The sequence below is a fragment of the Rhinatrema bivittatum genome, chromosome 1, assembly GCF_901001135.1.
Source record: "Rhinatrema bivittatum chromosome 1, aRhiBiv1.1, whole genome shotgun sequence".
NCBI lineage: Eukaryota > Metazoa > Chordata > Amphibia > Gymnophiona > Rhinatrematidae > Rhinatrema > Rhinatrema bivittatum.
In genome coordinates this window covers 413,293,370-413,316,178 of record NC_042615.1, presented here as the reverse complement: position 1 = coordinate 413,316,178, position 22,809 = coordinate 413,293,370, and positions in this window count along the sequence as shown.

Sequence of the window (22,809 nt, the reverse complement as noted above, 5' to 3'; positions counted from 1 at the left end):
CTGCACAGGGCATGCCAATAACGGGCGACAAACTGGGGGCCTCTGTCTGAAGCTATATCTTTGGGTAGGCCATGCAGACGAAACACGTGGAGAAAAAAGAGACGTGCAAGTTCTGGAGCTGAAGGTAGGCCAGGCAGTGGAACAAAATGGGCCATTTTAGAGAACCTATCAATGATGATCCAAATGACAGCATTTCCTTTTGACAGAGGCAGGTCCACAATGAAAACTGTGGAGAGGTGTGTCCATGGCTCCTCTGGAGCAGGCAGAGGTTGAAGAAGGCCCCAGGGTCGACCGACTGGGGGCTTCTGCTAGGCACACATGTTGCAGGAATCGACATAGGCTCTGGTATCGGGGACCATGGTGGGCCACCAGAAGAAGCACTGGAAGAGCAAGAGTTAGCACCCGTCCTGGGTGGCCGGAGAACTTTGAATTGTGTGCCCAACGGAGAACTCTCTTGCACAGCCGGCGAGGTACAACGGTTTTCCCGGTGGATACTGGAATGGTTGCTGATAAACAGATACATGCGGGATCAATGATGTGACTAGGCTCTTCAGGAACATCTTTGGGTTCAAAGGAGCGAGACAGGGCAACACCCTGGGGGTTCTTCTCTGCAGGGTGATACCGGAGTTCAAAGTTGAACCTGGAAAAGTATAATGCTCAGCGGGCCTGGCGAGCATTGAGGCGCTGGGCATGACTCAGGTGTTCTAGGTTTTTGTGATCAGTGAAAATTGTGAGCTTGTGTTGAGCGCCCTCTAGCCAAAGATGCCATTCCTCTAAGGCGAGTTTGACTGCAAGTAGCTCCCGATCGCCAATGCTATAATTCTGTTCTGCGGGGGAGAACTTGTGGGAGATGAAAGAGCATGGAGTCAAGGATCCTGACATCGAATGCTGGCTCAAAACTGCCCCAGCCCCTATAGCAGAGGCATTACTTCAACAATGAAGGGTCGGTTTGGGTCCGGGTGTCACAAACAAAATCCAGTAAGGAAGGCCTTTTTGAGGCGTTGAAATGCAGCCAGGGCCTCAGAGGACCAATTCCGGGTGTCTCGGCCCTTGCGGGTCATAGCAGTGAGTGGAGCTGCCAGAGTCGAGTAATTGGCAATGAAATAATGGTAATAATTTGTAAATCCTAGGAAGCATTGTAAAGCTCGTAGGCCCACTGGCTGGGGCCAATCTTGTATTCCTCTAAGTTTCTCTGGGTCTATAGAAAACCCTTGTTGTGAAATGATGTATCCTAGGAAGGGTAGACTGGATTGTTCAAAGAGGCATTTGTCCAACTTGGCAAAGAGATGGTTCTCACGAAGACTTTGGAGGACCGTGCACAAATCCGCACAGTGGGTGGCTAAGTCCTTAGAAAAGACAAGGATGTCTTTGAGGTATGCAATGACTTTGACATACAGGAGGTCCCGGAAGATCTCGTTGATCATTCGCTGGAATACAGCTGGGGCATTACAGAGGCCGAAAGGCACTACCAGGTATTCGTAATGCCCATCCCTGGTATTAAAGTCCGTTTTCCAGATGACCTCAGGGCGTATGCATACCAGATTATAGGCTCCTCGTAAGTCTAGATTAGTGAAGATGGATGCCCCTTGAAGACGATTGAATAATTCGGAAAGCAGAGGCAGAGGATACTTGTCTTTGCGAGTTATAGCATTCAGGCCGCGATAGTCAATACACGGCCTCAAGGACCCATCCTTCTTCATCACGAAGAAAAATCCCACTCCAGCGGGAGAAGTCGAAGGTTGACCCAGGTTCTCTCGGATATAGTCCGTCATGGCACGGTTCTCAGGTTGTGACAATGGGTAGGTCCAGCCTCGAGGAGGCATGGTGCCAGGTAGAAGTTCGATTGGGCAATTGAACCTGCAGAGAGGCGGAATGATATCGGCCTTCTATTTTGAGAAGATGTCCTCAAAATCTGCGTATGTAGCCGGGATGCCCGAGGTAGTGGTCACAAGAAAGACTGTAGGAAGTGGTACCGCCTTTTTCAGACAAGTCTGATGGCAAGCTGGACTCCATTCTATGAGCTGGAATGTTCCCCAAACTGGGGGGAGTGACGTTGGAGTCAAGGTAATCCTAAAACCACCGTGTGAATAGATTTTTCTAAGACGAGGAGTTCCACCTCGTCTTCATGGAGGGCACCAGTGAGAAGGCAGACTGGCTCAGTTATCAGAGAAATTCGGCCGGGCAACAACTCACTGTAAATGGAGGCGATACACAAGGAAGTCTCCAGAGCACAGGTAGAAATACCCAGGAGTTGTACTAAGTCTTTCAAAATAAAGTTCCTCCCTGCTCCGGAGTCAATGAGAGCAAGGACATGGAAGGAACGGGAGTCCCAGGTCAGGGTAACAGGGAGAGACAACTGGGGGGCCGGTGAGGTAGCGCCCAAGTTCAGGACCCCTACTGAACTTAAGCCCGGAAGTTTCCAAGATGGACTGGACAAGTCTGGAGACAGTGACCAGGAGCTCCACAGTATAAGCAAAGGCCCGACTGCCTCTGCTGGAGGCACTCCTCCGGGTACAAACGCTCACAGCCCAACTGCATGGGTTCTTCCGCTTTAGAGATAGATGGGGTACTGCCACGGCGGGACCCAAGGGAGGTGGTGAGTGGGAGTGCTCCAAGGTGGGACATCTGGGTGTCCGAGCCTCATGGTGGCGCTCTTGGCGGCGATGGTCGATAGGGAGGACGCGAGCTTGCAGGTCACCAGTTCATCTTTGAGGTGGGAAGATAGTCTGTCCAGGTAGATAGCTCGGAGGCAATCTTGCCAGACTAACTCTGTAGCAAGAGTCCGGAATTCGATGGTGTAATTGTACAAAGCCCGTTGACCTTGCCACAGTCGAAGAAGATTGGTGCTTGCCACTTCCTGTCATCCAGGACCATCAAAGGTCTGACGGGAAACAGCCACAAAGCGAGATAGCTCTTGTAAGAGTGAGTCTGAACGCTCCCACAGGGGCAAAGCCCACGCCAACGCCTTACCTTCTAGTCGAGACAGGATGAAAGTAACCTTTGTGAGTTCATCTTGGAAAATGGATGGCTGCAGAGCAAATTGCATGTAGCATTGGTTGATAAACCCTCTGCAGAGCTTGGAGTCCCGGTTGAAACGAGGCGGAGCTGGTAGGGCCAACAAAGCCCTGGAAGGCGAGGAAGGCGGCTGTTGGCTGGCTGGAGCTGGTACCACTCCACACACTAAGTGACATGATTGGGCATCAAGCCAGGCATGGAGATGCTCGATGGAAGAGGCCAGTGCCTCGAGAAACCGCTGTTGATCTTGCACCTTGGAAGCGAGTCCTGGAATGACCTGGAGGGCGGACCTGGAGGGCCACGGATACATTTTGATACCTGGCAGCCGAATGCCCGAGAGGGGGAGATTGCTCCCAGGACCCCCGCTGGACCACCAGGGACTTTTGGCAAATATTGGGGGGGGGGGGAGGGGTGTCAGGAGGGGGGGGGGGGTTGTAGTTAATAAATTTTATATTTTAATATTCGCTCCATAAGTCGCACAGACATTTCCCCCCCACTTTTGAGGGAAAAAAGTGCGTCTTATGGAGTGAAAAATATGAATAGGCAAAAGGATATTGGATAATCTGAAAAATACTGGTGTATCACTTAGGCATGTACAGAGGCAAAAATTTGTTTTGGTTTGTTTATTTGTTTTGAGTCCATAGCTTTGGCAACCAGTTGTGCAGGAGGTGGACCCTTTGGCCGAGGTGGGGTTGATGCTACCTGCAGAGCAAGCCCTATGGGTCCCTACTGTCGGCAGGTAGAGCTGGCTGACTGACACTGGCCGGCTGGAGCTTCACCAATACCAGCCCTTGTTCCCTGCAGGTTGAGCCCTTGGGTACCGGGGCCAGCTGAACTTAGGTGGACCTCCGTCCGAGGTCTTCTCTGGGACAACGAGTAGGTCAGCCAGGGTCCAGCAGCGGTAGTAGGAATCGGTAGTCCGATCTGGATGAGGCAGAGTCCCGGAGACCCGGGCGCCAAGGAGTACAAGAGGAAGGCAGAGGGCACCCGAGTAAGAACAGGCAGAAGCCTGAAAGGCCAAGTCCAGAATGAAGATGAGAGAAGCGTCGTAGGGCAAGCTGAAGTCAGGGCAGGCAGCAGGCAAGGAGAGTAGCAAGGCAAGCGTGGGTCAAAACCAGAAGTCAGCAGAGGGATGGTGAGGCAAGGCAAAGGTCAAACCAGGAGACGGCAGTAATGTAGTCAGATGAAGCAGAGGTCAATACCAGGAGACAAGCAGTAGTGTGGTCAGGTGAAGCAATAGTCAAAGCCAGGAGGTCAGTCAATGTAACAAACAAGGTAGACACGAACACAGGAACAGGAACGGGTACCACGATCAGGAACAGGAACACAGACGAATCAGAAACCTGGAACACGGAGGAGATGCAAGAACAAACAACTCAGGACACGACCAGCATGGAGACCTGTTGCCAAGGCAAGGAAGCGTTGGCTGGGCCCAGCCTTATATACAAGGACCCAGTGAAGTCATCATCTGGGGCCGCGGGTGAGGTTCCCGCCACGGCTCCTTTAAAAGAACAGCTGATGTGCGCGCCTAGGGAGGGGCGCAGCACGAGATGGCAGCATCTCCCCACAGAGCAGGGACGTCCACTGCGGAGCTGGGAGGTCAAGGAGCGGCCCGGGGTTGGGGGCAGCGGCCATCGGTCACAGGAGCAGCAGAACCAGGCACTGGAGTAGGCAAACGGGGGTAAGAGGGCCTGGCCGCGGGCCTGCCATGGCCGGCACACGCAACATTAGGGGGTTCATATTGTTAGTGCCCTTTGCCCCTCATTTGGAACCTCGGGTGTTTTGGTTATTCTCGCTGCTCCTTTACTCCTCTGATGAAGCCTTGAAGAACTCTAGTCACTACTAGTACTGTTTTGCCACGTTGTGGCTCCTTAGGCTCTTCATGCCACTTTTAGTGCCACATTGACATAGTCTTGAAGCATAGTTTCATTATAAATGATTAGAAAACCCCAATTTGAGAGGTCAAAATAGGCTGCATTAGTTCCCCCATTGACTATAATGGGTAATGAATGAATGAATACAATGAATAAACAAAACAAAAAGGGTTGTTTGAAATGAAGCAAACAAATGACTGCAACCTACAAAACAAATAAACAAACCAAAACAAATTTTTGCCTCTGTACATGCCTAAGTGATACACCAGTATTTTTCAGATTATCCAATATCCTTTTGCCTATTCATATTTTTCACTCCATAAGACGCACTTTTTTCCCCCAAAAGTGTGGGGGGGGGGAATGTCTGTGCAACTTATGGAGCGAATATTAAACAATAAAATTTATTAACTACAACCCCCCCTCCTGACCCCCCCCCCCCCCCCCAAGACTTGCCAAAAGTCCCTGGTGGTCCAGTGGGGGTCTTGGGAGCGATCTCCCCCTCTCGGGCATTCGGCTGCCAGGTATCAAAATGGATCCGGTGGCCCTTTGCCCTTATCATCTTAAAAATGGCGTGGGACATCCATTGCTCCTACCATGTGACAGGGGCCAACCAATTGCATCAGTAGCCCCTGTCACATGGAAAGGGCAAAGGGCCACCGGTGCCATTTTCATTACTGGCAGCCTGTAGCCCATGAGCAGGAGATCGCTCCTGGGACCCCCGCTGGACCACCAGGGACTTTTGGCAAGTTTTGGGGGGGTCAGGAGGGTGGGGGGTTGTAGCTAATTAAATTTGAAGAGTTGGGGTGGGTTTTTATTTTTGTTTTGTTTTGCTTGTTTCACAAAATAGCACAATAAAAGTTTTCCGATCCGGGAAGTGGACCGAAATGGCCCTCCCCAGACCTGAAAACAAAATGGGGATGAAAAAAAATTGTATGCACACCCTAATGCCGTAAACGGACGCTCCATAAGACGCCCAGACACCCAGGAATGGAGCCAGTTTAGCACACCATTTTTTTAAATTTTCTCCCTCTGTACCCTAGGTGCGTCTTATGGTCAGGTGCGTCTTATGGTCAGGTGCATCTTATGGAGCGAAAAATACAGTAAATAGAATTTGGATTTAAACCAAATCAATTTACTAATCCCTAAATAAATTAAAATGGTCTGTTTGTTATAGAGATGTGAATCGTGTGCCCGATCGTCTTAACGATCAGGTTCGGATGGTGGGAGGGAAAAATCGGATCGTTAGAGATTGTGAATTGGAATCGTTCCGATTCAAATTCACATTGTTAAATTTTTAGTGAGGCCTGAGCAGATAAACAAAACCCCACCGACCCCCCCCCCCCCAAAAAATGTTAAATTACCTGGTGGTCCAGTGGGGGGGGGGGGGTCCCCGGCGCGATCTCCCGCTCTCGGGCCATCGGCGCCATTTTGGCTACCACTGATAAAAAGGTGCCGATGGCCCGAAAAAAAAAACCCACCCCGACCCTTTTCAAATTACCCCTTTGCTTCTCCCACCCTCCCGACCCCCCCAAAAACCTTTTAGATGTACCTGGTGGTCTAGCGGGGGGTCCAGGAGCCATCCCTTCAATCGTGCCGGTGCCGGTGCTGGAGGTTTCAAAATGGCGCCGATCGTCTTTGCCCTTACCTTGTCACAGGGAACGACCGTCACTCCCTGTGGCAAGGTAAGGGCAAAGGCGATAGACTGCCAGAATGGCGCCGATCGCTTTTGCCCTTACCTTGTCACAGGGAGCGACCGTCGCTCCCTGTGACAAGGTAAGGGCAAAGGCGATAGACTGCCAATATGGCGCCGATGACAAGGTAAGGGCAAAGGCGATCGGCGCCATTCTGGCAGTCTATCGCCTTTGCCCTTACCTTGTCACAGGGAGTGACGGTCGCTCCCTGTGACAAGTTAAGGGCAAAGGCGATCGGCGCCATTTTGAAACCTCCAGCACCGGCACCGGCACGATTGAAGGGATGGCTCCTGGACCCCCCGCTAGACCACCAGGTACATCTAAAAGGTTTTTGGGGGGGTCGGGAGGGTGGGAGAAGCAAAGGGGTAATTTGAAAAGGTTCGGGGTGGGTTTTATTTTTCGGGCCATCGGTGCCTTTTTATCAGTGGTAGCCAAAATGGTGCCGATGGCCCGAGAGCGGGAGATCGCGCCAGGGACCCCCCCCCCCCCCCCCCCCACTGGACCACCAGGTAATTTAACATTTTGGGGGGGTTCGGGAGGGTGGGGGAGTGTAAGGAATTTGTTTTAAAAGGTCGGGGTGGGTTTAGAGGTTGTGTTGGTGTGCCGGTTTTCCCACCCTCCCCCAAATAATTCCCGTGCCCTATTTAACGATACAATATAAATGCTCCTGACGATAAATCGTGGGCATTTGTATTGTATCGTGTACTCTAACGGTTTAATCGTTCAAAAACGATTCACATCCCTAGTTTGTTACATTCATATTCTCCCAAAAAAATCAAGCTTTATCTCTTTGTGAACCGCAGCACACAGAGAAAAAGGGATGAATTATCCTGACTCTCAACCTTTGTGTTCCATGGTTGTTCTTCTTCCTCCTTCCTAAACGTCATCTGCAACATCATGTCTTGACAGTGCCAGACTGATCACCATAGAGACCCTACATCTTGTTAAGATTATGAACTATATTTATTGTAAAACTTAATGGAATTCAAGCTATTAACTTACTTCTGTAAAATCAAAACATCTGCACAACTTTATGAAATGTTAATAGGATACTTGCTATAATGAATACTGCATACTTTAAATCAAATTTAATCAACTTTCAATATCTGAGTATAATTATGCAGGATGAGCTAAGAATTCTAATAATAATAAAGCAAGTTGAAACATCAGTGTGGAATTGATTAGTTTTAAAGAAATGGCTATCACACATTTCTCATTTATCTTCCTTTACAATACATTTGAAAATGATTTCTAGTTAATTTAAAATATATTTTAAAGCAGATAATAGCATTTTATTTTGTTCTTTTAAACTAATCAACTTTTTTCCATAAAGATGGAATTCTGTCGTTTAAAACAGCAAAATATTTTCAACCATTTAGAAGCACATTTTAAATTTCATTGATAATTGTTTCAATTACAATAGGCAAAACTGAAGGAGGATTATAATGTATAAGGGTCTCATTCACTAAGGAGTAGATTTTACAAATCTACGCGCGCGAACAAAAGTACGTGGGATTTTATAAGATACGCGCGTAGCCGCGCGTATCTTATAAAATCGAGGGACGGCGCGCGCAAGGGGGTACTCGGCCCCGCCCCCAAGCCGGAAACATGCCCCCAGACACGCCCCGAAAACACTGCGTCATTCCCGACATGCCGCCGACACGCCCCCCCAAGGCAAGCCCCGGGACTTACGCGCGTCCCGGGGCTTGTGCGCGCCGCCGAGCCTATGCAAAATAGGCTCGGCGCGAGCAGGGGGGTTTTAAAAGGGTTACGCGCGTACCTTATGCACATAACCCTTTTAAAATCCGGCCCTAAGCTTTTTCCCCATAGCCACAGGATGGGAAAAACCTTTAGGGCCAGATTTTCAAAAGCATTTACTCGAGCAAAACTGGTTTTTGCTCGAGTAAATACACTTTACTCAAGTAAGTGGGCTTTTCAAAATTGCTACAATATATGCCATTGAATTGTCCATAGGATTTACTCAAGTAAGTGCACTTTACTCGAGTAAATAGCTTTTGAAAATTGCTACGATAGTATGTTACATTTACATGAGTAACTCCTTTGAAAATTACCCCCAAAATGAATAGGCTCCTAAGTTGCCTGAGCACTGTGGATCCGGGTAACTATATACCTGTGAGCCTGACTTCAGTGCCGGGAAAAATAGTAGAAACGTTTCTCAAGATCAAAATCGTAGAGCATATAGAAAGACATGGTTTAATGGAACACAGTCAACATGGATTTACCCAAGGGAAGTCTTGCCTAACAAATCTGCTTCATTTTTTTGAAGGGGTTAATAAACATGTGGATAAAGGTGAACCGGTAGATGTAGTGTATTTGGATTTTCAGAAGGCGTATGACAAAGTCCCTCATGAGAGGCTTTGAAGAAAACTAAAAAATCATGGGATAGGAGGCTATGCCCTTTCGTGGATTACAAACTTGCTAAAAGACAGGAAACATGGAGTAGGATTATATGGTCAATTTTCTCAGTGGAAAAAGGTAAATAGTGGAGTGCCTCAAGGATCTGTACTTGGACCGGTGCTTTTCAATCTTACTAGATAAACGAAGCTTGACCGAAGTGCCGCAAATGCGCAGTAGAGACCAGCTCTACCGCGCATGTGCGGGCGAGCACGTCGGTCTAAGCCAGCGTCAGAAAGAAAAAAAATGGCGGCGTCCAGTGGCAGCAGCGGGCGGCGACGGCGGTAGCGAGCGGCGGCGGTACCGGCAGCGGGCGGTAGCGGGCGGCGGCGGTAGCGACGGCGGTAGCGGGCGGCGGTAGCGGCCAGTAGTGAGGGAGGGAGAAGAGAGAGAGAGGAAGGGACGGACTGAGTGGGAGGGAGGGACGGAGAGAGAGAGTGGGAGGGAGTGACTGAGTGAGAGGGAGGGACTGAGTGGGAGGGAGGGATTGAGTGAGGGGGAGGGACTGAGTGAGGGGGAGGGAGTGGGACTGAGTGAGAGGGAGAGGGGGGACTGAGTGAGAGGGGAGTGGGACTGAGGGAGGGAGTGGGACTGGGAGAGAGAGGGAGGGAGTGGGACTGAGGGAGAGTGAGTGGGACTGAGTGAGTGAGAGGGAGGGAGAGAGGGGGGAGGGAGTGACTGAGTGAGAGGGAGGGACTGAGTGGGAGGGAGGGATTGAGTGAGGGGGAGGGAGTGAGGGGGAGGGACTGGGGGGAGGGACTGAGTGAGAGGGAGAGGGGACTGAGTGAGAGGGAGTGAGTGGGACTGAGGGAGGGAGTGGGACTGAGGGAGAGAGAGGGAGGGAGGGAGTGGGACTGAGGGAGAGGACGGAGGGAGTGGGACTGAGTGAGAGTGAGTGGGACTGAGTGAGTGAGAGGGAGGGAGAGAGGGGGGAGGGAGTGAGTGAGACTGAGTGGGAGGGAGGGACTGAGTGAGAGGAGAGGGAGGGTGGGGAGGAGTGGGTGAGGGAGGGAGGGAGGGAGGGAGGTAGGGGGTGGTGAAGAGTGAGGGGAGAGAGAATGAGGGGGAGGTGAGAGACAGAGGGATGTAGCCCGTTTTAACGGGCTTAACGGCTTGTATATATATAAATGATCTGGAAAGGAATACGATGAGTGAGGTTATCAAATTTGTGGATGATACAAAATTGTTCAGAGTAGTTAAATCACAAGCGGATTGTGATACATTACAGGAGGACCTTGCAAGACTGGAAGATTGGGCATCCAAATGGCAGATGAAATTTAATGTGGACAAGTGCAAGGTGTTGCATATAGGGAAAAATAACCCTTGCTGTAGTTACACAATGAAAGGTTCCATATTAGGAGCTACCACCCAGGAAAAAGATCTAGGCATCATAGTGGATAATACTTTAAAATCGTCGGCTCAGTGTGCTGCAGCAGTCAAAAAAGCAAACAGAATGTTAGGAATTATTAGGAAGGGAATGTTAATAAAACGGAAAATGTCATAATGCCTCTATATCCCTCCATGGTGAAACCGCACCTGGAATACTGTGTACAATTCTGGTCGCCGCATCTCAAAAAAGATATAATTGCGATGGAGAAGGTACAGAGAAGGGCAACCAAAATGATAAATGGGATGGAACAGCTCCCCTATGAGGAAAGGCTGAAGAGGTTAGGGCTGTTCAGCTTGGAGAAGAGACAGCTGAGGGGGGATATGATAGAGGTCTTTAAGATCATGAGAGGTCTAGAACGGGTAGATGTGAATCGGTTATTTACACTTTCGAATAATAGAAGGATTAGGGGCATTCCATGAAGTTAGCAAGTAGCACATTTAAGACTAATCGGAGAAAATTATTTTTCACTCAATGCACAATAAAGCTCTGGAATTTGTTGCCAGAGGATGTGGTTAGTGCAGTTAGTATAGCTGGTTTCAAAAAAGGTTTGGGTAAGTTTTTGGAGGAGAAGTCCATTAACGGCTATTAATCAAATTTACTTAGGGGCGGATTTTAAAAGGCGCGCGAATAGCCTACTTTTGTTTGCGCTCCAGGCGCAAACAAAAGTACGCTGGATTTTAGTAGATACGCGCGGAGCCGCGCGTATCTGCTAAAATCCTGGATCGGCGCGCGCAAGGCTATGGATTTTGTATAGCCGGCGCACGCCGAGCCGCGCAGCCTACCCCCGTTCCCTCCAAGGCCGCTCCAAAATCGGAGCGGCCTCGGAGGGAACTTTCCTTTGCCCTCCCCTCACCTTCCCCTCCCTTCCCCTACCTAACCCACCCACCCGGCCCTGTCTAAACCCCCCCTTACCTTTGTTGGGGGATTTACGCCTCCCAGAGGGAGGCGTAAATCCCCGCGCGCCAGCGGGCCTCCTGCGCGCCGGGCCGCGACCTGGGGGCGGGTACGGAGGGCGCGGCCACGCCCCCGGGCCGTAGCCACGCCCCGTACCCGCCCCCAAAACGCTGCCGACACGCCCCCGAAACGCCGCGACGACCGGGCCCGCCCCCGACACGCCCCCCTCGGAGAACCCCGGGACTTACGCGAGTCCCGGGGCTCTGCGCGCGCCGGGAGGCCTATGTAAAATAGGCTTCCCGGCGCGCAGGGCCCTGCTCGCGTAAATCCGCCCGGTTTTGGGCGGATTTACGCGAGCAGGGCTCTGAAAATCCGCCCCTTAGGGAATAGCCACTGCTATTAATTGATTCAGTGGCATGGGATCTTCTTAGTGTTTGGGTAATTGCCAGGTTCTTGCAGCCTGGTTTGGCCTCTGTTGGAAACAGGATGCTGGGCTTGATGGACCCTTGGTCTGACCAGCATGGCAATTTCTTATGTTCTTATGTTCTTATGAAGACTCTCATAAGCAGAACATTTCCACATTTTGTGATGTGAACGGCATAATGACAAAGTAACCATGAAAATATATAAACAGCTTCCAAATATCACATGGTTTTGCAACACAAACGAGGAGAATATGAGGGGTTTGTGTGGCTAAAGTTCAGAACTTATTAACCAGACAAACTGCTAGTTTTGAATTCCCTGCTCCACTGAACGGCCAAGTTTTAGCTGGGTAAATCATGATCCGGCTAAAAGTTAGCCAGATAAAAAAGAGGCACTGAATATCAGCGCTAGCCGGGTAAAGTACAGCAAAATTGCTTACCTTGTAATAGGTGTTATCTCAGGACAGCAGGATGTAGTCGTCACATATGGGTGACGTCACTGAACGGAGCCCAGGCAGGAAAGCTTTCTGTCAAAGTTTCTAGAAACTTTTGACTGGCCCTGTGAGGCCACTGAGCATGTCCAGCATGCTATGATATTCTCTGCCACAGGTGTCTCTCTTCAGTCTGTTATATAGCATAAAGCGTTAGCAAAAATAAAATAATAATAAAGGTATGAGGCCCAACTCTGCGGGGTGGCGGGTGGGTTCAGTGAGGACTACATCCTGCTGTCCTGGGATAACACCTATTACAAGGTAAGCAATTTTGCTTTATCCCAGGACAAGCAGGATGCTAGTCCTCACATATGGGTGAATAGCGAGCTAGAGGCTGAGTCATGTTGTATTGAGGCAACAGTGAAGTATTGTTGTTGAATGAGTCAGCCGAAGATCACAGAACATTGGATGTAGGAGTTGGGATTAAACTGGAAACAAGTTCTTTAAGACAGATTGTCCATAGGCTGAATCTTGTCTTCCTGCTTTGTCCAAGCAGTAGTGGGCTGCAAAAGTGTGAAGAGAACTCCATGTTGCTGCTTTGCATATGTCTAAGATTGGCACTGAACGAAAATGTGCTACTGATGTTGACATTGCTCTTACTGAATGTGCCTTTACTCGCCCTTGAAGAGGAAGGCCTGCTTGTTCATAGCAAAACTGTATGCAATCTGCTATCCAATTGGATAGGGTATGTTTACCCACTGCTTTACCCGGTTTGTTTGGATCATAAGAAACAAAAAGCTGAGTGGATTTCCTATGGACTGCAGTACGGTTTAAATAGAAAGCAAGTGTACGCTTACAGTCCAGGGTGTGCAAGGCTGTTTCCCCTGGATGGGAATGAGGCCTTGGAAAGAATGTGGGTAAATTTATGGATTGGTTCAAGTGGAATTCCGTAACTATCTTGGGAAGGAATTTTGGATGTGTACGGAGAACCACTCTGTCATGTAGGAACTTTGTATAAGGTTCGTATGTGACAAGTGCTTGTAACTCACTAACCCTTCTAGCTGAAGTAATGGCTATGAGGAAGATAGTCTTCCATGTGAGAAATTTAAGATTACAAGATGGGTTCGAAAGGAGAGCGCATGAGTCTTGTTAGTACCAAATTCAGGTCCCAGCTTGGGACGGGTTTTCGAATTGGTGGTTTAAGGTGAGTTAAACCTTTCATAAATTTACTTACGAGAGGATGTGTGGATATAGATGCATCTCCTATCTTGTTATGGTAAGCAGAGATTGCACTTAAATGTACTCGTACAGATGAAGTCTGGAGACCAGAGTCCGAAAGATGGTATAAATAGTCCAGTAGAGAAGTTGTGGGGCAAATGAAAGGATTTATATCTTTTGCTGAGCACCACAAAGTAAATCTCTTCCATTTAGAAGAATAATTTTTTCGTGTGGAAGGTTTACGTGAAGCTATAAGCAATTGAGATATATGGGATGAAAGATTGAGTGGTTGTAATATCAAGCTTTCAACATCCATGCTGTCAGGGATAGGGACTGAAGGTTGGGATGGCGCAACCGGCCTTGATCCTGAGTTATGAGCGTGGGAGCTACTCCCAGACGAATTGGATCCCTGACTGAGAGGTCTAGCAGTGTGGGGAACCACACTTGTCGAGGCCAATATGGGGCTATGAGTATCATGGACCCTTTGTCCTGTTGTAGCTTCACTAGAGTTTTGGTTATGAGCAGTATTGGAGGATACGCGTATAGTAGGCCTGAGTTCCAAGGGCGAGCAAAGGCGTCCTTGGCTGGCTGGTTTTTCTGTTTGTGTAGAGAACAGAAGTTGACCACTTTGTGATTCAGATGTGACGCAAAGAGGTCTATTGTTGGTTGACCCCAACGTTGAAATATCCTGGTTGCTACTGCAGGATCCAGGGACCATTCGTGTGGTTGGAATCGACGACCGAGTCGATCCGCTACTACATTGTGAATGCCTGCCAGATAAGTGGCTCGAAGGAACATTGAGTGATTCAGGGCCCAGCCCCAAATCTATGCAGCTTCTTGACAAAGGAGATACCAGCCCATACCTCCCTGTTTGTTGATGTACCACATGGTTACTGTGTTGTCTGTTTGGATGAGAACAGTCTTGTGTGAAAGGCAGTCCTGGAACACATGCAGTGCATAACGTATCACTCGAAGCTCCAGAAAATTGATTTGATATGTTGCTTCGAGTTTTGTCCAAGTCCCTTGAGTGTGGAGATTGTCTACATGAGCTCCCCATCCTAAGGTGGATGCATCTGTAGTTAAAGTAATCTCTGGGACTGGTTGTTGGAAAGGTAGACCTTTGCACAGGTTGTCCTTGTTGGTCCACCAAAGTAGAGATGATGTTAGTTGGTGGGTCACTTGAATTGGATAGTGAAGTGGTTGAATGGCTTGAATCCATTGTGATCTTAAAGTCCATTGGGTAACTCACATGGCTAGTCTTGCCATAGGAGTAACATGAACTGTTGATGCCATGTGACCTAGCAGTATCAGAAACTGATGAGCTGTGGTTTGTGTCCGTAAGGAAATGGACTTTGCTAGTAGAATGAGGGCCTCTGCCCATTCTACAGGTAGAATGGCCTTTGCTAGGTTTGTGTTCAAGTCTGCTCCTGTGAATTGAAGTAGATGAGTTGGAGTGAGATGGGATTTTTGATAATTGATGAGAAACCCCATGGAGTGAAGTAGAGCAATTGTCCGGTTGAGAGAAGTTATTGCTCCTTTTTGAGATGGACTCTTTATGAGCCAGTCGTCTAGATATGGAAAAACATGGACACCTTCCTTGTGCTAGACATTTGGTGAAGACTCTGGGAGCAGACGCCAGTCCAAATGGGAGAACTCTGTATTGGAAATGTTGATGACCTACTGTGAAGCGCAGGTATTTGCGATGAGGCGGGTATATTGGAATGTGAGCATAAGCATCTTGAAGATCCAGAGAACAAAGCCAATCCCTTGCTTGAAGAAGTGGAAGCATGGTGCCTAGAGAAACCATTCTGAATTTTTCTTTCTTTAGAAATTTGTTGAGATTTCTGAGGTCTAGGATAGGACATAGGCCTCCGGTTTTCTTTGGAATGAGGAAATATTTGGAGTAGAATCCCCTGCCCTTCTGTGTTCGGGGGACTGGTTGAATGGCCTTGGATCTCAGAAGGGTGGATAATAGGGATGTGTATTCGTATTGACCGCATATGTAAAACGCTACTCATATTTTTTTTTAACTTAAAAAAAGGATTCGACATATACGATCGGATTTCCCAAATATCCAACATAGCTATGTTGGATATGTTGGAAATCGCGATTGTTGAGCCAAAATAAAAATTTAAACCCCCTCACCCTCCTTAATCCCCCCCCCCCAGACTTACCACAACTCCCTGGTGATCGAGCGAGGAGTGAGGACGCCATTTCTGCAATCCTTGGCGAGAAGCATGTGACGTCGCGCCACATCGAGTGACGCGGCGCCACGTGATTCCCGGCGAGTTCGCGCCGGAAGGCTCGTTCGGCCCAAAAAGAACTTTTGGCCAGCTTGGGGGGACCTCCTGACCCCCCCAAGCTGGCCAAAAGTTCCTTTTGGGCCGAACGAGCCTTCCGGCGCGAACTCGCCGGGAATCACGTGACGTCGGCGTCACTCGACGTGCCGCCGACGTCACATGCTTCTCGCCAAGGATTGCAGAAATGACGTCCTCACTCCTTGCTCGATCACCAGGGAGTTGTGGTAAGTCTGGGGGGGGGATTAAGGAGGGTGAGGGGGTTTAAATTTTTTTTTTTGCACATATGGACATATACCCAACTCATTTAATTTTTTTTATGTCCATATTGACCGCAAATGGGACCCCCTTTGGACATATGGACATATGGACATAAACTTTTGCTCTGCACATCCCTAGTGGATAATTCTGTTTGTAATTGATGAAGTTTAGAGTTTTGTTGTTGGCAGGATGTTGGTGGAAATTCTGGAGGAATTGAAGTGAAATTAATTTGTAACCTCGGGCGACTATGGAAAGAACCCATTGATCTGAGGTTATGGTTTGCCAATTTGTGTGAAAAAGGGATATTCTGCCTCCCACTGGAAGATTTGGCTTGGGATTGCAAGGTTGAATCTGTTCTCTGGTGTAGTCCTCAAAAGCCTGTTGCAGGCCCTGTCTGTGCAGGAGGTTGTGGACGGGCAGGTCTGGATTGTCTGGCTTGAGATCGCTGTGTTGGCCTGGTGGATCTACCCCTAGTTGTTGGTTGATAGTACCTGCGTGGCCTGTAATAAGAACGTCTCACATCCCTACATGGAGGACGACGAGAAGGTTGATTAGCAGGTTCTTGAGGGGTTTGAGACAGTTGTTTGAGTGTCTCAGTGTGATCTTTGAGTTGTTGTACAGCCTCTTGAATTTTATCTCCGAAGAGATTGTCACCAAGACAGGGAAGGTCAACAAGCTTATCTTGTACCTCAAGCCTGAGGTCAGATGCCTTGAGCCAGGCCCACCGGTGAGCAGTGATTCCCGCTGCTGCTGTTCTTGAAGCAGTTTCGAAGTTATCATAAACTGCTCTTACTTCGTGTTTTCCTGCCTCAAGACCTTTTGATATGATTGCTTGAGCAGGCTCTTGGAATTGATTGGGTAAGGAAGTAATGAATTGATTGGGTAAGGAAGTAATGGAATTGATTGGGTAAGGAAGTAATGAATTGTTCCAGAGATTTCTCTGGTGTTGAGTGATATAGAGTTGATATGCAGAGATTTTTGTACTCAGCATGGAACTCTGGTAGATCTTCTTACCCATTGTGTCCAGGAACCTGTGCTCCCTGCCTGGTGGGATGGAGGAATGTGGGCGCACACGTTTAGATTTCTTCTGCACTGATTCCACAACGAAAGACTGATGGGGCAATTGTTGTTTGTGGTACTCTGGAGCTGGTTGAACTATGTAGGTGGTTTCTACTCTTTTGTTTACTGCAGGTATAGAAGCTGGGTGTTCCCAGATTCTCTTCTGAAGATCCAGTAAGACTTCATGTACAGGTACTGCTAGTACCTGTTTGGGTGGATCCACAAACTGTAATACTTCAAGAGTTTGTGCTCTTGTGTCCTCCTCAGCGGTGAATTTAAATGGAATGGAATCAGACATAGTTTGTATAAAGGATGAGAAGGAAAGATCTGGGGGTGACTTCTTTCTTCGATCAGGAGAAGAAGGATTGGACATGAACTCCTCTGAGGAAAATTGAGAGGGTTCATCATCCCAGGAGTCTTCTGAATCTTCTCTGTAAGTTGTTTGAGTTGCTGGTGCTGGTCGGACATGAAGCCCTGAAGGTCCAGGTTGTGGATCATCGATGAAAATATCAGTAGATATTGTTCTTGGTGTGATAGGTGGTAAGTTGTCGATGACATTCTGGTACCTTTGTAGGAGGCGACGGTAAAATGCCTCATCCTGTACTTCTAGTGGTTGATCAGGTGGTGGCAGGGATGCTGTCGTTGGGATCATTGAAGGAATTTGAGATAACATCGATGTAGATTGTGTTTGTAGCCTCGGTGTGGTGGTTATGAAACCTGTTGAGGATCTTGGAAGGAAAGATATTGTTGTCATCGGTGTTATCACCGGCATCAATGTTGAAGGAAAAAACATCGGCATCGATACTGACGGTGGAGGTATCGGCATCGATGCTGGGGGCATCGGCATCGATACTAAGGGTATCGGCATCGATATCAAGGGTATCGGTATCGACCCGGAGGTCGGCATCGACAGGCCTGTCGGAACTTGTTGCTCCTGTAGAGCTTGTAAAACAGCTTGTCTAATAAGTGTAGACAATTCTGGCTGTGGTATGAGTGAAGACACCGATGGTGTATGCGGTGGCGGTGCTGCGATGTCCATCGATGATGTCGTAGGTATTGGTGACGGCGAAGGCCCAACCACCGATGTATCTTGATTTTTAGGCCACTTCGGCATCGACTCATCCTGGGACACCGATGCGGACGATGATCGATGTCGATGGCGATGTTTGGTTTTAGAACGCTCTGCCGACTTTGTGGAGATCACAGACGATGGCGAGGACGGACGATCACCGGATCCATCCGGACGCGGTTTTTTGAGTAAAACCCTTTTTGTTGCTCCAGCCGGAGACAACATCGGTGCTTTTGAGGGAGAAGGGATTAGCTGAAGAGAAAATAGGTGTTCCATCTTCTCTTGCCTGGCTTTTCGTCCCTTGACCGTCATCTCTGCACATTTGGTGCATGTACTGACATCGTGTTGTTCCCTGAGGCACAGTACACACTCCAAATGCGGATCGGTGATAGACATATTTCGGTTGCAGACCGGGCATTTTTTGAAACCGGTCGCCATTTTCGATCGACGGCTGTCGATGAATGAGCGTGTGTGTGTGTGTGTGTGTGAGAAAAGTTTTCGTCCGAAATTTTTTAAACGTACAGTATTCACCAGCTGGTGAGGTAGAGATTTTCCTGTGACAGAGAATATATTAATAAGTGTCTTTTCAGTCAAGAGAGATTCCCAAACGGTAGGGCTATCGGTCCACGTTGCGAACGGCAGCGCGGAAAAGTGAAGACTGAAGAGAGACACCTGTGGCAGAGAATATCATAGCATGCTGGGCATGCTCAGTGGCCTCACAGGGCCAATCAAAAGTTTCTAGAAACTTTGACAGAAAGCTTTCCCGCCTGGGCTCCGTTCAGTGACGTCACCCATATGTGAGGACTAGCATCCTGCTTGTTCTGGGATGACATCGTACTGCTGAAAGTTGTACCAGCATTTGCTATTTGAGTCAACAGGAGACAGAAAAAAGTACTCCTCCTCTCACTGGTTTAGTCAAGCACTTTGGGGGTTAGTAGGATGGGGACGGAGATCTGGATTTGGAGAGTGGGAGGGGACCGGTTTGTCCCGCAACTATTTTTATTTTCTTAAGATTGGAGGAGGCTGTTACAATTTTTAATTTAATGGGATGGAGGGGCCATCTTAGCCCACTACAATTTTAATTTCTGGGAATCAGGGGGATCTATGGCCCACTACAAATGTTATATTTTGAGGATTGATGGAGCCCTCGGCCGCAACAATTTTTTATTTCTTAGGACTGGAAAAGAAGCTGTTGTTGCGCAGGAGGTGGACCTTTGGGCCGAGGTGGGGTTGACGCTACCTGCAGGGCAAGCCCTACGGGTCCCCACTGTCGGTAGGCGGAGCTGGCTGACTGACAGAGGCTGGCTGGAGCTTCGCCAATACCAGCCCTCGTTCCCCACAGGTTGAGCCCTTGGGTACTGGGGCCGGCTGGACTTAGGTGGGCCTCCATCCTAGGTCTTCTCAGAGATGAAGAGGAGGTCAGCCAGGGGCCAGCAGCGGTAGTAGGAGTAGGTGGTCTGATCTGGACGAGGCGAAGTTCCAGAGACCCGGGCACCAATGGGAACAGGAGGCAGACAGAGGGTGCCCGAGTAAGATCAGGCCACAGCCTGAGAGGCCAAGTCCAGAGTGAAAACAAGAGTGTAGTAGAGCAGGCTGAAGTCAGGGCAGGTGGCAGGCAAGGAAGAGTGGCAAGACAAGCATGGGTCAAACCAGAAGTCAGCTGTAGAATGGTCATGCAAGGCAAAGGTCAAACCAGGAAACGGGCAGAATCGTAGTCAGATGAAGTAGTGGTCAAAGCCAGGAGACAATCAGTAGCATGGTCAGATGAAGCAGTGGTCAAGCCAGGAGACAATCAGTAGTGTGGTCAGACGAAGCAGTAGTCAAATCTAGGAAGTCAGTCAGTAGCAAGAAGCAGGGTAGACATGGAACACAGGAGCAGGAACGGGTACCAGGATCAGGAACAAGAATATAGACGAATCAGGAACCAGGAGCATGAAGGAAACGCAGGAACAAGCAACGAAGCATACGACTAGCAGGGAGGCCCACCGCTGAGCTGAGACATCCGCTGAGCAGCTGGGAGCACAGGGAGAAACCCGGAGTCAGAGGCGGCGGCCCACAGCCACGAGAGAAGCAGAACCAGGCGTTGGAACAGGCAAACGGGGGTAAGAGGGCCTGGCCGCAGCCCTGCCACGGCCGACACATGCAACACTCTTGGACACTAGTGTTTTTATGTTTTTGTTTTTTACCAATATTCAGTAAGCTTCCAACAGTTATCCAGATAACTTTATTTGGGTAACTTTAGCCAAGTGTATTCAGCAGGAGATATATCCCACTGAATATTTGGCTAAGAAACTTTGCTCAGATAACTTTGCCACTGGATGGCTTGCTTACTGAATGTTCATATCTAGAAGTGTATATATATATATATATATATATATATACACACACACACACACACACAGAATCCTCCCTGAAACCATCTTTGAGTAGTACAGAGCTCTAACTAACCCATTATAGTTCTGGATTCGGGATTTTCTACTGGGGGACAAGGGAGTGCTGCAAAACCCAAGGAGATCACACACTCAAACTCTCAATAAAAAAGTCTCCACACAACAGGTGGTGTTTCAAAGCAGAAATAACTGAAGACAAAATTAAAACGTTTTTGATTATTACAAAAGTAGAAAAAGACTGCTGTGAGTTTCAACAAGCCAGAATCACAAAAATACAGACTCTCATACTGTTTGAGTAAGCAGGAAAAACTGGAACCTCCTCCCCTACTTCTCATAGGGCTCTTTCTCTCTTAAAACCTTTTGATGTGAGGGAAAAAATCCACTTAACCTCCTTGGAAACTCTGAGCAAATACTTTTTAGTGTTTTTAGCCTCCAAGCTGATTATTCCTTAGACTAGGGACAATTGCCTTTCTGAGTATTGTAAGCAGGAGAGTGCCTCCTGGAACTGAGAGAGTAATCTGCTCTCCCATGGAGAGAAGAAAGGCAACCTTCCCTCCTTCTCCAAGAGCCTAGAAAGCCACAGCCTTTGATACCTTTCCTTGCTACTCTGGTTGCTAAGACCTCCCAGTGCCTTATGGAGACACGTATGTAGACCGTAATTATCTCTCAAAAAATACTCCATACCCATGGAATCCCCAATTGCTGGAAATTTCTACATATTAACTTATAGCGAGGCCTAGTCAACTTATATATGTATATATCACCATTATAAAAGGCAGTTGTTTGAGTGCTTCTTGTTTGTTGGTACCTCTCCTCTATTTTGTACTTGCATCAGTATTGCTGACAAGATAATTCTAAGACAGCAGCTTACTCATCATGCTAATTTCACTACAGCAACACTATCTCCCTTTTAGTGAACTGACAATCTCCACACTTTTCTCCATCTTTCCATCCTCTTTTGTAACATGCAGTTGGCTCCTCCTGCACAGGCTTCCTGTTACCAAAGAAACCTGTGTGAGATATGGGATGCCACAGAATGTGAGTTACCCCAACCTTTCCTCCATTCCTCCCGTCCCGATTTCCATCTCTTTATCTTTAGTAAAATTTGTGGATTGCCTAATACACAATGCTCTAGGCCAGTGGTTTTCAACCTTTTTTCTGTCGGGACACACCTGACAGATGGTTCTCACATGCATGACACACTGACCCATGATCGTCACAGGGCTAGATGTAAAAGTACAGTTTGCATCTACGGGAAGCCCCCTGACCCACAATAATGGATGTAAAGCAGAATTATGACATTCCCCATACAACTCACTCTACAAAAAAGATATTCTGGTTCTGGTGTCATCTCAGTAATAGCAACTCAAACTCCTTCTACCTCCAGGCTCAATAGCCCTACTTATGAAAAGACAGCAGTTTACCACCAATGCATGTCCTCTTGAGAAAACACAGCAAATAAGACTGATACACACACTTACATGCTAGTAAAATATCTCATCTCGGTAACAGACACAGAACCGACCTAACATACTCCCAGGATCTGTAGTAATGCACATAAACTAATCCGCACACAGTTACACCTGTATTATGGAATACACTCAAACAGGAGCAACCCTATCTATGAAAAGGCAACACTACAAATTTTAAATCAGGCCCTAAAAACCAATACACCTCTTATTAGGAAAACAGAACTAGCAAGCAGCTATAGATCCACACACAGAAATAATTGTAAAACTATACTAATAAGCAGAATAAATGTTTCAAAACAGCTATGAACAGATTAACATCCAATAATTAAAAACTCATAAGAACTATTAAAAATTCTCCAAACACCAATAAAATATTTCAAAAAAGCAGACACATCACATAATATTAAATAATTAAAATGGCAATCAAGAAAAATAAACTTAAAAAGCCACCTTTACTTACCCCCTCCAACAGCTCTCCTACTCCTCTTCCATGCAGGCCGTAGCACACACCAGAAGCAGCAGTAGAAGCTAAGCTCTATACTCATGGTCCTCTTCCTTAGGGCCCATGTCTCTCACACACACACCATACAGTCATGCCCCCATGACCAGTTTCTGTCTCTCACACACCTATCATCTCCCAAACAGTCTTTTACACCCACACACCAGTCACCTTCCTGAACAGTTTCTCTCATGCCATACACACACACAGGCTTCCCACTCCCATGTTCTCCTTCAGATATACAGGCTTCTCACTCCCCTGCTGTGTCTCACACACACCCAGGTTTCTCACTCCCATGCTTGTTCTCTCCACAAGCACAGGCTTCTCATTCCCATAATCACTTTCTTTCTCTTTCTCACACACACATACACACATATACACACAAACAGACACCAGTCACCTGATCTCTCTC